The sequence below is a fragment of the Triticum aestivum genome, chromosome 1D, assembly GCF_018294505.1.
Source record: "Triticum aestivum cultivar Chinese Spring chromosome 1D, IWGSC CS RefSeq v2.1, whole genome shotgun sequence".
In the NCBI taxonomy this organism is placed as follows: domain Eukaryota; kingdom Viridiplantae; phylum Streptophyta; class Magnoliopsida; order Poales; family Poaceae; genus Triticum; species Triticum aestivum.
In genome coordinates, this window is record NC_057796.1 from 97,719,649 (window position 1) to 97,733,340 (window position 13,692).

Genomic DNA, 13,692 nt, shown 5'->3' on the forward strand with positions numbered 1-13,692 from the left:
CCCTTCCGGTGGTTCCGGTACAATACCGGTAACCCCCAAAACTTTCCCGGTGGCCGAAACTGGACTTCCTATATATAATTATTCACCTCCGGACCATTCCGGAGCCTCTCGTGACGTCCGGGATCTCATCCGGGACTCCGAACAACTTTCGGGTTTCCGCATACATATATCTCTACAACCCTAGCGTCACCGAACCTTAAGTGTGTAGACCCTACGGGTTCGGGAGACACGCAGACATGACCGAGACGCCTCTCCGGTCAATAACCAACAGCGGGATCTGGATACCCATGTTGGCTCCCACATGTTCCACGATGATCTCATCGGATGAACCACGGTGTCGAGGATTCAATCAATCCCGTATACAATTCCCTTTGTCAATCGGTATGTTACTTGCCCGAGATTCGATCGTCGGTATCCCAATACCTTGTTCAATCTCGTTACCGGCAAGTCTCTTTACTCGTGCCGAAATGCATGATCCCGTGACTAACGCCTTAGTCACATTGAGCTCATTATGATGATGCATTACCGAGTGGGCCCAGAGATACCTCTCCGTCACACGGAGTGACAAATCCCAGTCTCGATCCGTGCCAACCCAACAGACACTTTCGGAGATACCCGTAGTGCACCTTTATAGTCACCCAGTTACGTTGTGACGTTTGGAACACCCAAAGCACTCCTATGGTATCCGGGAGTTGCACGATCTCATGGTCTAAGGAAAAGATACTTGACATTGGAAAAGCTCTAGCAAACGAAACTACACGATCTTTTATGCTATGCTTAGGATTGGGTCTTGTCCATCACATCATTCTCCTAATGATGTGATCCCGTTATCAATGACATCCAATGTCCATAGTCAGGAAACCATGACTATCTGTTGATCAACGAGCTAGTCAACTAGAGGCTTACTAGGGACACGTTGTGGTCTATGTATTCACACATGTATTACGATTTCCGGACAATACAATTATAGCATGAATAATAGACAATTACCATGAACAAAGAAATATAATAATAACCATTTATTATTGCCTCTAGGGCATATTTCCAACAGTCTCCCACTTGCACTAGAGTCAATAATCTAGTTACATTGTGATGAATCGAACACCCATTGCGTCCTGGTGTTGATCATGTTTTGCCCTAGGGAGAGGTTTAGTCAACGGATCTGCTACATTCAGGTCCGTATGTACTTTACAAATATCTATGTCTCCATTTTGAACACTTTCACGAATGGAGTTGAAGCGACGCTTGATATGCCTGGTCTTCCTGTGAAACCTGGGCTCCTTCGCAAGGGCAATAGCTCCAGTGTTGTCACAGAAGAGAGTCATCTGGCCCGACGCATTGGGAATCACCCCTAGGTCGGTAATGAACTCCTTCATCCAGACTGCTTCCTGTGCTGCCTCCGAGGCTGCCATGTACTCCGCTTCACATGTAGATCCCGCCACGACGCTTTGCTTGCAACTGCACCAGCTTACTGCTCCTCCATTCAAAATATACACGTATCCGTTCTGTGACTTCGAGTCATCCAGATCTGTGTCGAAGCTAGCGTCGACGTAACCCTTTATGACAAGCTCTTCGTCACCTCCATAAACGAGAAACATATCCTTAGTCCTCTTCAGGTACTTCAGGATATTCTTGACCGCTGTCCAGTGTTCCATGCAGGGATTACTTTGGTACCTTCCTACCAAACTTACGGCAAGGTTTACATCAGGTCTGGTACACAGCATGGCATACATAATAGACCCTATGGCCGAGGCATAGGGTATGACACTCATCTTTTCTCTATCTTCTGCCGTGGTCGGGCATTGAGCCTTGCTCAATTGCACACCTTGCAATACAGGCAAGAACCCCTTCTTGGACTGATCCATATTGAACTTCTTCAATATCTTGTCAAGGTATGTACTCTGTGAAAGACCAATGAGGCGTCTTGATCTATCTCCATAGATCTTGATGCCTAATATATAAGTAGCTTCTCCACGGTCCTTCATTGAAAAACACTTATTCAAATAGGCCTTTATACTTTCCAAGAATTCTATATCATTTCCCATCAATAGTATGTCATCCACATATAATATGAGAAATGCTACAGAGCTCCCACTCACTTTCTTGTAAACACAGGCTTCTCCATAAGTCTGTGTAAACCCAAACGCTTTGATCATCTCATCAAAGCGAATGTTCCAACTCCGAGATGCTTGCACCAGCCCATAGATTGAGCGCTGGAGCTTGCATACTTTGTTAGCATTCTTAGGATCGACAAAACCTTCCGGCTGCATCATATACAACTCTTCCTTAAGGAAGCCATTAAGGAATGCCGTTTTGACGTCCATCTGCCATATCTCATAATCATAGTATGCGGCAAATGCTAACATGATTCGGACGGACTTCAGCTTCGCTACGGGTGAGAAAGTCTCATCATAGTCAACCCCTTGAACTTGTCGATAACCCTTAGCGACAATTCGAGCTTTGTAGATGGTCACATTACCATCTGCGTCCGTCTTCTTCTTAAAGATCCATTTGTTTTCTATGGCTCGCCGCTCATCGGGCAAGTCAGTCAAAGTCCATACTTTGTTTTCATACATGGATTCTATCTCGGATTTCATGGCTTCTAGCCATTTGTCGGAATCCGGGCCCGCCATCGCTTCTTCATAGTTCGAAGGTTCACCGTTGTCTAACAACATGATTTCCAGGACAGGGTTGCCGTACCACTCTGGTGCGGAACGTGTCCTTGTGGACCTACGAAGTTCAGTAACTTGATCCGAAGCTTCATGATCATCATCATTAACTTCCTCCCCAGTCGGTGTAGGCACCACAGGAACATTTTCCCGCGCTGCGCTACTTTCCGGTTCGGAAGGGATGACTATCACCTCATCAAGTTCCACTTTCCTCCCACTCAATTCTTTCGAGAGAAACTCCTTCTCTAGAAAGGACCCGTTCTTGGCAACGAAGATCTTGCCCTCGGATCTGAGGTAGAAGGTATACCCAATAGTTTCCTTAGGGTATCCTATGAAGACGCATTTTTTTGACTTGGGTTCGAGCTTTTTAGGTTGAAGTTTCTTGACATAAGCATCGCATCCCCAAACTTTTAGAAACGACAGCTTAGGTTTCTTCCCAAACCATAATTCATACGGTGTCGTCTCAACAGATTTCGACGGAGCCCTATTTAAAGTGAATGCGGCAGTCTCTAAAGCATAACCCCAAAATGAGAGCGGTAGATCGGTAAGAGACATCATAGATCGCACCATATCCAATAGAGTGCGATTACGACGTTCGGACACACCATTTCGCTGAGGTGTTCCAGGCGGCGTGAGTTGTGAAACTATTCCACATTTCCTTAAGTGTGTACCAAATTCGTGACTTAAATATTCTCCTCCACGATCTGATCGTAAGAATTTTATTTTTCTGTCACGTTGATTCTCAACCTCACTCTGAAATTCCTTGAACTTTTCAAAGGTTTCAGACTTGTGTTTCATTAGGTAGACATACCCATATCTATTTAAGTCATCAGTGAGAGTGAGAACATAACGATATCCTCCGCGAGCCTCAACACTCATTGGACCACACACATCGGTATGTATGATTTCCAATAAGTTGGTTGCTCGCTCCATTGTTCCGGAGAACGGAGTCTTGGTCATCTTACCCATGAGGCATGGTTCGCACGTGTCAAATGATTCGTAATCAAGAGACTCCAAAAGTCCATCTGCATGGAGCTTCTTCATGCGCTTGACACCAATGTGACCAAGGCGGCAGTGCCACAAGTATGTGGGACTATCGTTATCAACTTTACATCTTTTGGTATTCACACTATGAATATGTGTAACATCACGTTCGAGATTCATCAAAAATAAACCATTGACCAGCGGGGCATGACCATAAAACATATCTCTCAAATAAATAGAACAACCATTATTCTCATATTTAAATGAGTAGCCATCTCGAATTAAACGAGATCCAGATACAATGTTCATGCTCAAAGCTGGCACTAAATAACAATTATTGAGGTTTAAAACTAATCCCGTGGGTAGATGCAGAGGTAGCGTGCCAACGGCGATCACATCGACCTTGGAACCATTCCCGACGCGCATCGTCACCTCGTCCTTTGCCAGTCTCCGTTTATTCCGTAGTTCCTGCTTTGAGTTACAAATATGAGCAACCGCACCGGTATCAAATACCCAGGAGCTACTACGAGTACTGGTAAGGTACACATCAATTACTTGTATATCACATATACCTTGGGTGTTGCCGGCCTTCTTCTTGTCCGCTAAATATTTGGGGCAGTTCCACTTCCAGTGACCACTTCCCTTGCAATAAAAGCACTCAGTCTCGGGCTTGGGTCCATTCTCTGACTTCTTCCCGGTAACTGGCTTACCGGGCGCGGCAACTCCCTTGCCGTCCTTCTTGAAGTTCTTCTTACCCTTGCCCTTCTTGAACTTAGTGGTTTTATTCACCATCAACACTTGATGTTCTTTTCTGATCTCTACCTCAGCTGATTTCAGCATTGAATATACCTCGGGAATGGTCTTTTCCATCCCCTGCATATTGTAGTTCATCACAAAGCTCTTGTAGCTTGGTGGAAGCGACTGGAGGATTCTGTCAATGACCGCGTCATCCGGGAGATTAACTCCCAGCTGAGACAAGCGGTTGTGCAACCCAGACATTCTGAGTATGTGCTCACTAACAGAACTGTTCTCCTCCATTTTACAGCTGAAGAACTTGTCGGAGACATCATATCTCTCGACCCGGGCATGAGCTTGAAAAACCAGTTTCAGCTCCTCGAACATCTCATATGCTCCATGTTTCTCAAAACGCTTTTGGAGACCCGGTTCTAAGCTGTAAAGCATGCCGCACTGAACGAGGGAGTAATCATCAGCACGCTGCTGCCAAGCGTTCATAACGTCTTGGTTCTCAGGGATTGGTGCTTCACCTAGCGGTGCTTCTAAGACATAATCTTTCTTGGCTGCTATGAGGATGATCCTCAGGTTCCGGACCCAGTCTGTATAGTTGCTGCCATCATCTTTCAGCTTGGTTTTCTCTAGGAACGCGTTGAAATTGAGGACAACGTGGGCCATTTGATCTACAATACATAATGTAAAGATTTTAGACTAAGTTCATGATAATTAAGTTCATATAATCAAATTATTTAATGAACTCCCACTCAGATAGACATCCCTCTAGTCATCTAAGTGAAACATGATCCGACTTTAACTAGGCCGTGTCCGATCATCACGTGAGACGGACTAGTCAAGATCGGTGAACATCTCCATGTTGATCGTATCTTCTATACGACTCATGCTCGATCTTTCGGTCCTCCGTGTTCCGAGGCCATGTCTGTACATGCTAGGCTCGTCAAGTCAACCTAAGTGTATTGCGTGTGTTCCGAGGCCATGTCTGTACATGCTAGGCTCTTCAACACCCGTTGTATTCGAACGTTAGAATCTATCACACCCGATCATCACGTGGTGCTTCGAAACAACGAACCTTCGCAACAGTGCACAGTTAGGGTGAACACTTTCTTGAAATTATTATAAGGGATCATCTTACTTACTACCGTCGTTCTAAGCAAATAAGATGCAAAAACATGATAAACATCACATGCAATCAAATAGTGACATGATATGGCCAATACCATCATGCTCCTTTGATCTCCATCTTCGGGGCACCATGATCATCTTCGTCACCGGCATGACACCATGATCTCCATCATCATGATCTCCATCATTGTGTCTTCATGAAGTCGTCACGCCAACGATTACTTCTACTTCTAAGGCTAACGCGTTTAGCAACAAAGTAAAGTAATTTACATGGCGTTATTCAATGACACGCAGGTCATCCAAAATAATAAAGACAACTCCTATGGCTCCTGCCGGTTTTCATACTCATCGACATGCAAGTCGTGATTCCTATTACAAGAATATGATCAATCTCATACATCACATATATCATTCATCACATCTTCTGGCCATATCATATCACATATATCACTTGCTGCAAAAACAAGTTAGACGTCCTCTAATTGTTGTTGCAAGTTTTTACGTGGTTTGTAGGTTTCTAGCAAGAACGTTTCTTACCTACGTATGACCACAACGTGATTTGCCAATTTCTATTTACCCTTCATAAGGACCCTTTTCATCGAATCCGTTCCGACTAAAGTAGGAGAGACAGACACCCGCTAGCCACCTTATGCAACTAGTGCATGTCAGTCGGTGGAACCTGTCTCACGTAAGCGTACGTGTAAGGTCGGTCCGGGCCGCTTCATCCTACAATGCCGCCGAAACAAGAAACGACTAGTAGCGGCAAGAAGAATTGGCAAACTCAACGCCCACAACTGCTTTGTGTTCTACTCGTGCATAGTAACTACGCATAAACCTGGCTCATGATGCCACTGTTGGTAATCGTAGCATAATTTAAAATTTTCCTACGCTCACCAAGATGCATCTATGGAGTCTACTAGCAACGAGGGGAAAGGAGTGCATCTACATACCCTTGTAGATCGCGAGCGGAAGCGTTCCAATGAACTTGGATGACGGAGTCGTACTCGCCGTGATCCAAATCACCGATGACGAGTGCCAAACGGACGGCACCTCCGCGTTCAACACACGTACGGTGCAGAGACGTCTCCTCCTTCTTGATCCAGCAAGGGGGAAGGAGAGGTTGATGGAGATCCAGCAGCACGACGGCGTGGTGATGGATGTAGCGGGTCTCCTGCAGGGCTTCGCCGAGCTTCTGCGAGAGAGAGAGAGAGGTGTTGCAGGGGAGGAGGGAGGCGCTAAAGGCTGTAGGTTTCTGCCCTCCCTCCCCCCCTTTATATAGGCCCCCTGAGGGGGCGCCGGCCCCAAGAGATGGGATCTCAAGGGGGGGCGGCGGCCACAAGGGGGGAAGGGGTTGCCTTGCCCCCCAAGGCAAGGGGGAACTCCCCCCCTAGGGTTCCCAACCCTAGGCGCATGGGGGGAGGCCCAAGGGGGGCGCCCCAGCCCACTAAGGGCTGGTTCCCTTCCACTTTCAGCCCACGGGGCCCTCCGGGATAGGTGGCCCCACCCGGTGGACCCCCGGGACCCTTCCGGTGGTTCCGGTACAATACCGGTAACCCCCGAAACTTTCCCGGTGGCCGAAACTGGACTTCCTATATATAATTATTCACCTCCGGATCATTCCGGAGCCTCTCGTGACGTCCGGGATCTCATCCGGGACTCCGAACAACTTTCGGGTTTCCGCATACATATATCTCTACAACCCTAGCGTCACCGAACCTTAAGTGTGTAGACCCTACGGGTTCGGGAGACACGCAGACATGACCGAGACGCCTCTCCGGTCAATAACCAACAGCGGGATCTGGATACCCATGTTGGCTCCCACATGTTCCACAATGATCTCATCGGATGAACCACAGTGTCGAGGATTCAATCAATCCCGTATACAATTCCCTTTGTCAATCGGTATGTTACTTGCCCGAGATTCGATCGTCGGTATCCCAATACCTTGTTCAATCTCGTTACCGGCAAGTCTCTTTACTCATACCGCAATGCATGATCCCGTGACTAACGCCTTAGTCACATTGAGCTCATTATGATGATGCATTACCGAGTGGGCCCAGAGATACCTCTCCGTCACACGGAGTGACAAATCCCAGTCTCGATCCGTGGCAACCCAACAAACACTTTCGGAGATACCCGTAGTGCACCTTTATAGTCACCCAGTTACGTTGTGACGTTTGGCACACCCAAAGCACTCCTACGGTATCCGGGAGTTGCACGATCTCCTGGTCTAAGGAAAAGATACTTAACATTGGAAAAGCTCTAGCAAACGAAACTACACGATCTTTTATGCTCTACGGTATCCTAATGATGTGATCCCGTTATCAATGACATCCAATGTCCATAGTCAGGCAACCATGACTATCCGTTGATCAACGAGCTAGTCAACTAGAGGCTTACTAGGGACACGTTGTGGTCCACGTATTCACACATGTATTACGATTTCCGGACAATACAATTATAGCATGAATAATAGACAATTACCATGAACAAAGAAATATAATAATAACCATTTATTATTGCATCTAGGGCATATTTCCAACAGCAACTACACAAGAACTAGTCTATAACTGTCGTTCGGAATCAATTTTGAGCGGTGTTAACTGAAACATGGATATCTGACTCATACGGAGTCCGTTTTGGCTCCACAAGTAGTCAAAATGTTTGTGACGACCAGGTGCTTCAAAGGATTATTTCATAGGGTACTTTTGGATAACTTTTCATCAGGAGTTCGTTCAGAAACTTGTATAGAAACTTTCTTGATGAGCACTCGACAGACGCAATTCAAGAACATACACAAAGTCTCAGCTATGGACCTAGTGCATCATCATAACCGAGGTCTCTTGCATTTCCCTACAAGTAATTGGATCTCATATGGAAATGTTTACTGAAGTAGAATGGAAAAAATGGAGTGCAACTACACAAGAACTAGTTTGTAACTGTCGTTCAGAATCAGTTTTGCGCGGTGTTAACTGAAACAAGGATATCTGACTCATACGGAGTCCGTTTTTGCTCCACAAGTAGTCAAAACCTTTGTGACGACCGGGTGCTTCAAAGGATTCTTACATAGGGAAGTTTTGGAAAACTATTCTTAAGGAGTTCGTTCAGAAACTTGTATAGAAACTTTCTTAATAAGCACTCGACAAACGCATTTCGAGAACATACACAAAGTCCCAGCTATGGACCTAGTGCGTCATCATAACTGAGGTCTCTTGAATTTCCCTACAAGTAATTGGATCTCATATGGAGATGTTTAGAGAAGTAGAATGGAAAAAATCAAGTGCAACTACACAAGAACTAGTCTGTAACTGTCGTTCGGAATCAGTTTTGCGCAATGTTAACTGAAACGTGGATATTTGACCCATACGGAGTCCGTTTTGGCTCCACAAGTAGTCAAAATGTTTGTGACGACCAGATGCTTCAAAAGATTCTTTCGTAGGGAACATTTGGAGAAATTTTCTTAAGGAGTTCGTTCAGAAACTTGTATAGAAACTTTCTTAATGAGCACTCAACAAACGCATTTCGAGAACATACACAAAGTCCTAGCTATGGACCTAGTGCATCATCATAACCGAGGTCTTTTGCATTTCCCTACAAGTAATTGGATCTCATATGGAGATTTTTAGTGAAGTAGAATGGAAAAAATCGAGTGCAACTACACAAGAACTAGTCTATAACTCTCGTTCGGAATCAGTTTTGTGCAACGTTAACTGAAACGTGGATATCTGACTCATACGGAGTTCGTTTTGGCTCCACAAGTAGTCAAAATGTTTCTGACGACTAGATGCTTCCAACCATTATTTCATAGGGAACTTTTGGAGAACTTTTCTGCAGGAGTTCGTTCAGAAATTTGTATAGAAACTTTCTTAATGAGCACTCGACAAACGCATTTCAAGAACATACACAAAGTTCCAGCTATGGACCTAGTGCATCATCATAACCGAGGTCTCTTGCATTTCCCTACGAGTAATTGGATCTCATATGGAGATGTTTAGTGAAGTAGAATGGAAAAAATCGAGTGCAACTACACAAGAACTAGCCTGTACCTGTAGTTCGGAATCAGTTTGCGCGGTGTTAACTAAAACATGGATATCTGACTCATACGGAGTCCATTTTGGCTCTAGAAGTAGTCAAAACGTTTGTGATGACCATGTGCTTCAAAGGATTCTTTCATAGGGAACTTTTGGAGACCTTTTCATAAGGATTTTGTTCATAAACTTGTATAGAAACTTTCTTAATGAGCACTCGACAAACGCATTTCGAGAACATACACAAAGTCCCAGCTATGGACATAGTGCATCATCATAACCGAGGTCTTTTGCATTTCCTTCAAGTAATTGGATCTCATATGGAGATGTTTAGTGAAGTAGAATGGAAATAATTGAGTGCAACTACACAAGAACTAGTCTGTAACTGTCGTTCGGAATCAGTTTTGCGCAGTGTTAACAGAAACATGGATATCTGAGTCATACGGAGTCCGTTTTGGCTCCACAAGTAGTGAAAATGTTTGTGACGACCAGATGCTTCAAAGTATTCTTTCATAGGGAACTTTTGGAGAACTTTTCGTAAGGAGTTCGTTCAGAAACTTGTATAGAAACATTCTTAATGAGCACTCGACAAACGCATTTCGAGAACATACACAAACTCCCAGCTATGGACCTAGTGCATCATCATGACCGAGTTCTCTTGCATTTCCCTACTAGTAATTGGATCGCATATGGAGATGTTTAGTGAAGTAGAATGGAAAAAATCGAGTGCAACTACACAAGAACTAGTCTGTAAATGTCGTTCGGAATCGGTTTTGAGCGGTGTTAACTGAAACATGGATATCTGACTCATACGGAGTCCGTTTTGGCTCCACAAGTAGTCAAAACGTCTGTGACGACCAGTTACTTCAAAGCATTATTTCATAGGGAACTTTTGGAGAACTTTTCTTAAGGAGTTCGTTCAGAAACTTGTATAGAAACTTTCTTAATGAGCACTCGACAAACGCATTTCGAGAACATACACAAACTCCCAGCTATGGACCTAGTGCATAATCATAAGCGAGGTCTCTTGCATTTCCCTACAAGTAATTGGATCGCATATGGAGATGTTTAGTGAAGTAGAATGGAAAAAATCGAGTGCAACTACACAAGAACTAGTGTGTAAGTCTCGTTCGGAATCAGTTTTGAGCGGTGTTAACTGAAACATGGATATCTGACTCATACGAAGTCCGTTTTGGCTCCACAAGTAGTCAAAACGTTTGTGACGACCAGATGCTTCGCAGGATTCTTTCACACGGAAGTTTTGGAGAACTTTTCTTAAGGAGTTCGTTCAGACACTTGTACAGAAACTTTCTTAATGAGCACTCGACAAACGCATTTCGAGAACATACACAATGTCCCAGCTATGGACCTAGTCCATCATCATAACCGACGTCTCTTGCATTTCCCTACAAGTAATTGGATGTCATATGGAGATGTTTAGTGAAGTAGAATGGATAAAATCGAGTGCAACTACACAAGAACTAGTCTGTAACTGTCGTTTGGAATCAGTTTTGCGCAGTGTTAACTGAAACGTGGATATCTCACTCATACGGAGTCCGTTTTGGCTCCACAAGTAGTCAAAACGTTTGTGACGACCAGATGCTTCAAATAATTCTGTCATAGGTAACTTTTGGAGAACTTTTCTTAAGGAGTTTGTTCAGAAACTTGTATAAAAACTTTCTTAATGAGCACTTGACAAACGCATTTCAAGAACATACACAAAGTCCCAGCTGTGGACCTAGTGCATCATCATAACCGAGGTCTCTTGCATTTCCCTACAAGTAATTGGATCTCATATGGAGATGTTTAGTGAAGTAGAACGGAAAAAATCGACTGCAACTACACAAGAACTAGTCTGTAACTGTCGTTCGGAATCAGTTTTGCGCAATGTTAACAGAAACATGGATATCTGACCCATACGGAGTCCGTTTTGGCTCCACAAGTAGTCAAAATGTTTGTGACGACCAGATGCGTCAAAGGATTCTTTCATAGGGAACTTTTGGAGAACTTTTCGTAAGGAGTTCGTTCAGAAACTTGTATAGAAACTTTCTTAATGAGCACTCGACAAACGCATTTCGAGAACATACACAAACTCCCAGCTATGGACCTAGTCCATCATCATAACCGAGGTCTCTTGCATTTCCCTACAAGTAATTGGATGTCATATGGAGATGTTTAGTGAAGTAGAATGGAAAAAATCGAGTGCAACTACACAAGAACTTGTTTGTAAATGTCGTTCGTAATGAGTTTTGCGCAGTGTTAACTGAAACATGGATATCTCACTCATACGGAGTCCGTTTTGGCTCCACAAGTAGTCAAAACGTTTGTGACGACCAGGTGCTTCAAAGGATTCTTTCATAGGGAACTTTTGGAGAACTTTTCTTAAGGAGTTCGTTCAATAACTTGTATAGAAACTCTCTTAATGAGCACTCGACAAACGCAATTCGAGAACATACACAAAGTCTCAGCTATGGACCTAGTGCATCATCATAACCGAGGTCTCTTGCATTTCCCTACAATTAATTGGATCTCATATGGAGATGTTTACTGAAGTAGAATGGAAAAAATCGAGTGCAACTACACAAGAACTAGTTTGTAACTCTTGTTCAGAATCAGTTTTGCGCGGTGTTAACTGAAACAAGGATATCTGACTCATACGGAGTCCGTTTTGGCTCCACAAGTAGTTAAAATGTTTGTGACGACCAGGTGCATCAAAGTTTTCTTTCATAGGGAACTTTTGGAAACTTTTCTTAAGGAGTTTGTTCAGAAACTTGTATAGAAACTTTCTTAATGAGCACTCGACAAACGCATTTCGAGAACACACACAAAGTCCCAGCTATGGACCTAGTGCGTCATCATAACCGAGGTCTATTGAATTTCCCTACAAGTAATTGGATCTCATATGCAGATGTTTAGTGAAGTAGAATTGAAAAATCAAGTGCAACTACACAAGAACTAGTCTCTAACTGTCGTTCGGAATCAGTTTGCGCAGTGTTAACTGAAACATGGATATTTGACCCATACGGAGTCCGTTTTGGCTCCACAAGTAGTCAAAATGTTTGTGACGACCAGGTGCTTCAAAGGATTCTTTCATAGGGTACTTTTGGAGAACTTTTCTTAAGAAGTTCGTTCAGAAACTTGTATAGAAACTTTCTTAATGAGCACTCGACAAACGCATTTCGAGAACATACACAAACTCCCAGCTATGGACCTAGTGCATAATCATAAGCGAGGTCTCTTGCATTTCCCTACAAGTAATTGGATCGCATATGGAGATGTTTAGTGAAGTAGAATGGAAAAAATCGAGTGCAACTACACAAGAACTAGTGTGTAAGTCTCGTTCGGAATCAGTTTTGAGCGGTGTTAACTGAAACATGGATATCTGACTCATACGAAGTCCGTTTTCGCTCCACAAGTAGTCAAAACGTTTGTGACGACCAGATGCTTCGAAGGATTCTTTCACAGGGAACTTTTGGAGAACTTTTCTTAAGGAGTTCGTTCAGAAACTTGTATAGAAACTTTCTTAATGAGCACTCGACAAACGCATTTCGAGAACATACACAATGTCCCAGCTGTGGACCTAGTGCATCATCATAACCGAGGTCTCTTGCATTTCCCTACAAGTAATTGGATCGCCTATGGAGATGTTTAGTGAAGTAGAATGTTAAAAATCGACTGCAACTACACAAGAACTAGTCTGTAAGTCTCGTTTAGAATCAGTTTTGAGCGGTGTTAACTGAAACATGGATATCAGACTCATACGGAGTCCGTTTTGGCTCCACAAGTAGTCAAAACGTCTGTGACGACCAGGTACTTCAAAGCATTATTTCATAGGGAACTTTTGGAGAACTTTTCTTAAGGAGTTCGTTCTGAAACTTGTATAGAAACTTTCTTAATGAGCACTCGACAAACGCATTTCGAGAACATACACAAAGTCCCAGCTATGGACCTAGTGCATAATCATAAGCGAGGTCTCTTGCATTTCCGTACAAGTAATTGGATCGCATATGGAGATGTTTAGTGAAGTAGAATGGAAAAAATCGAGTGCAAGAACACAAGAACTAGTGTGTAATTCTCGTTCGGAATCAGTTTTGAGCGGTGTTAACTGAAACATGGATATCTGACTCATACGAAGTCCG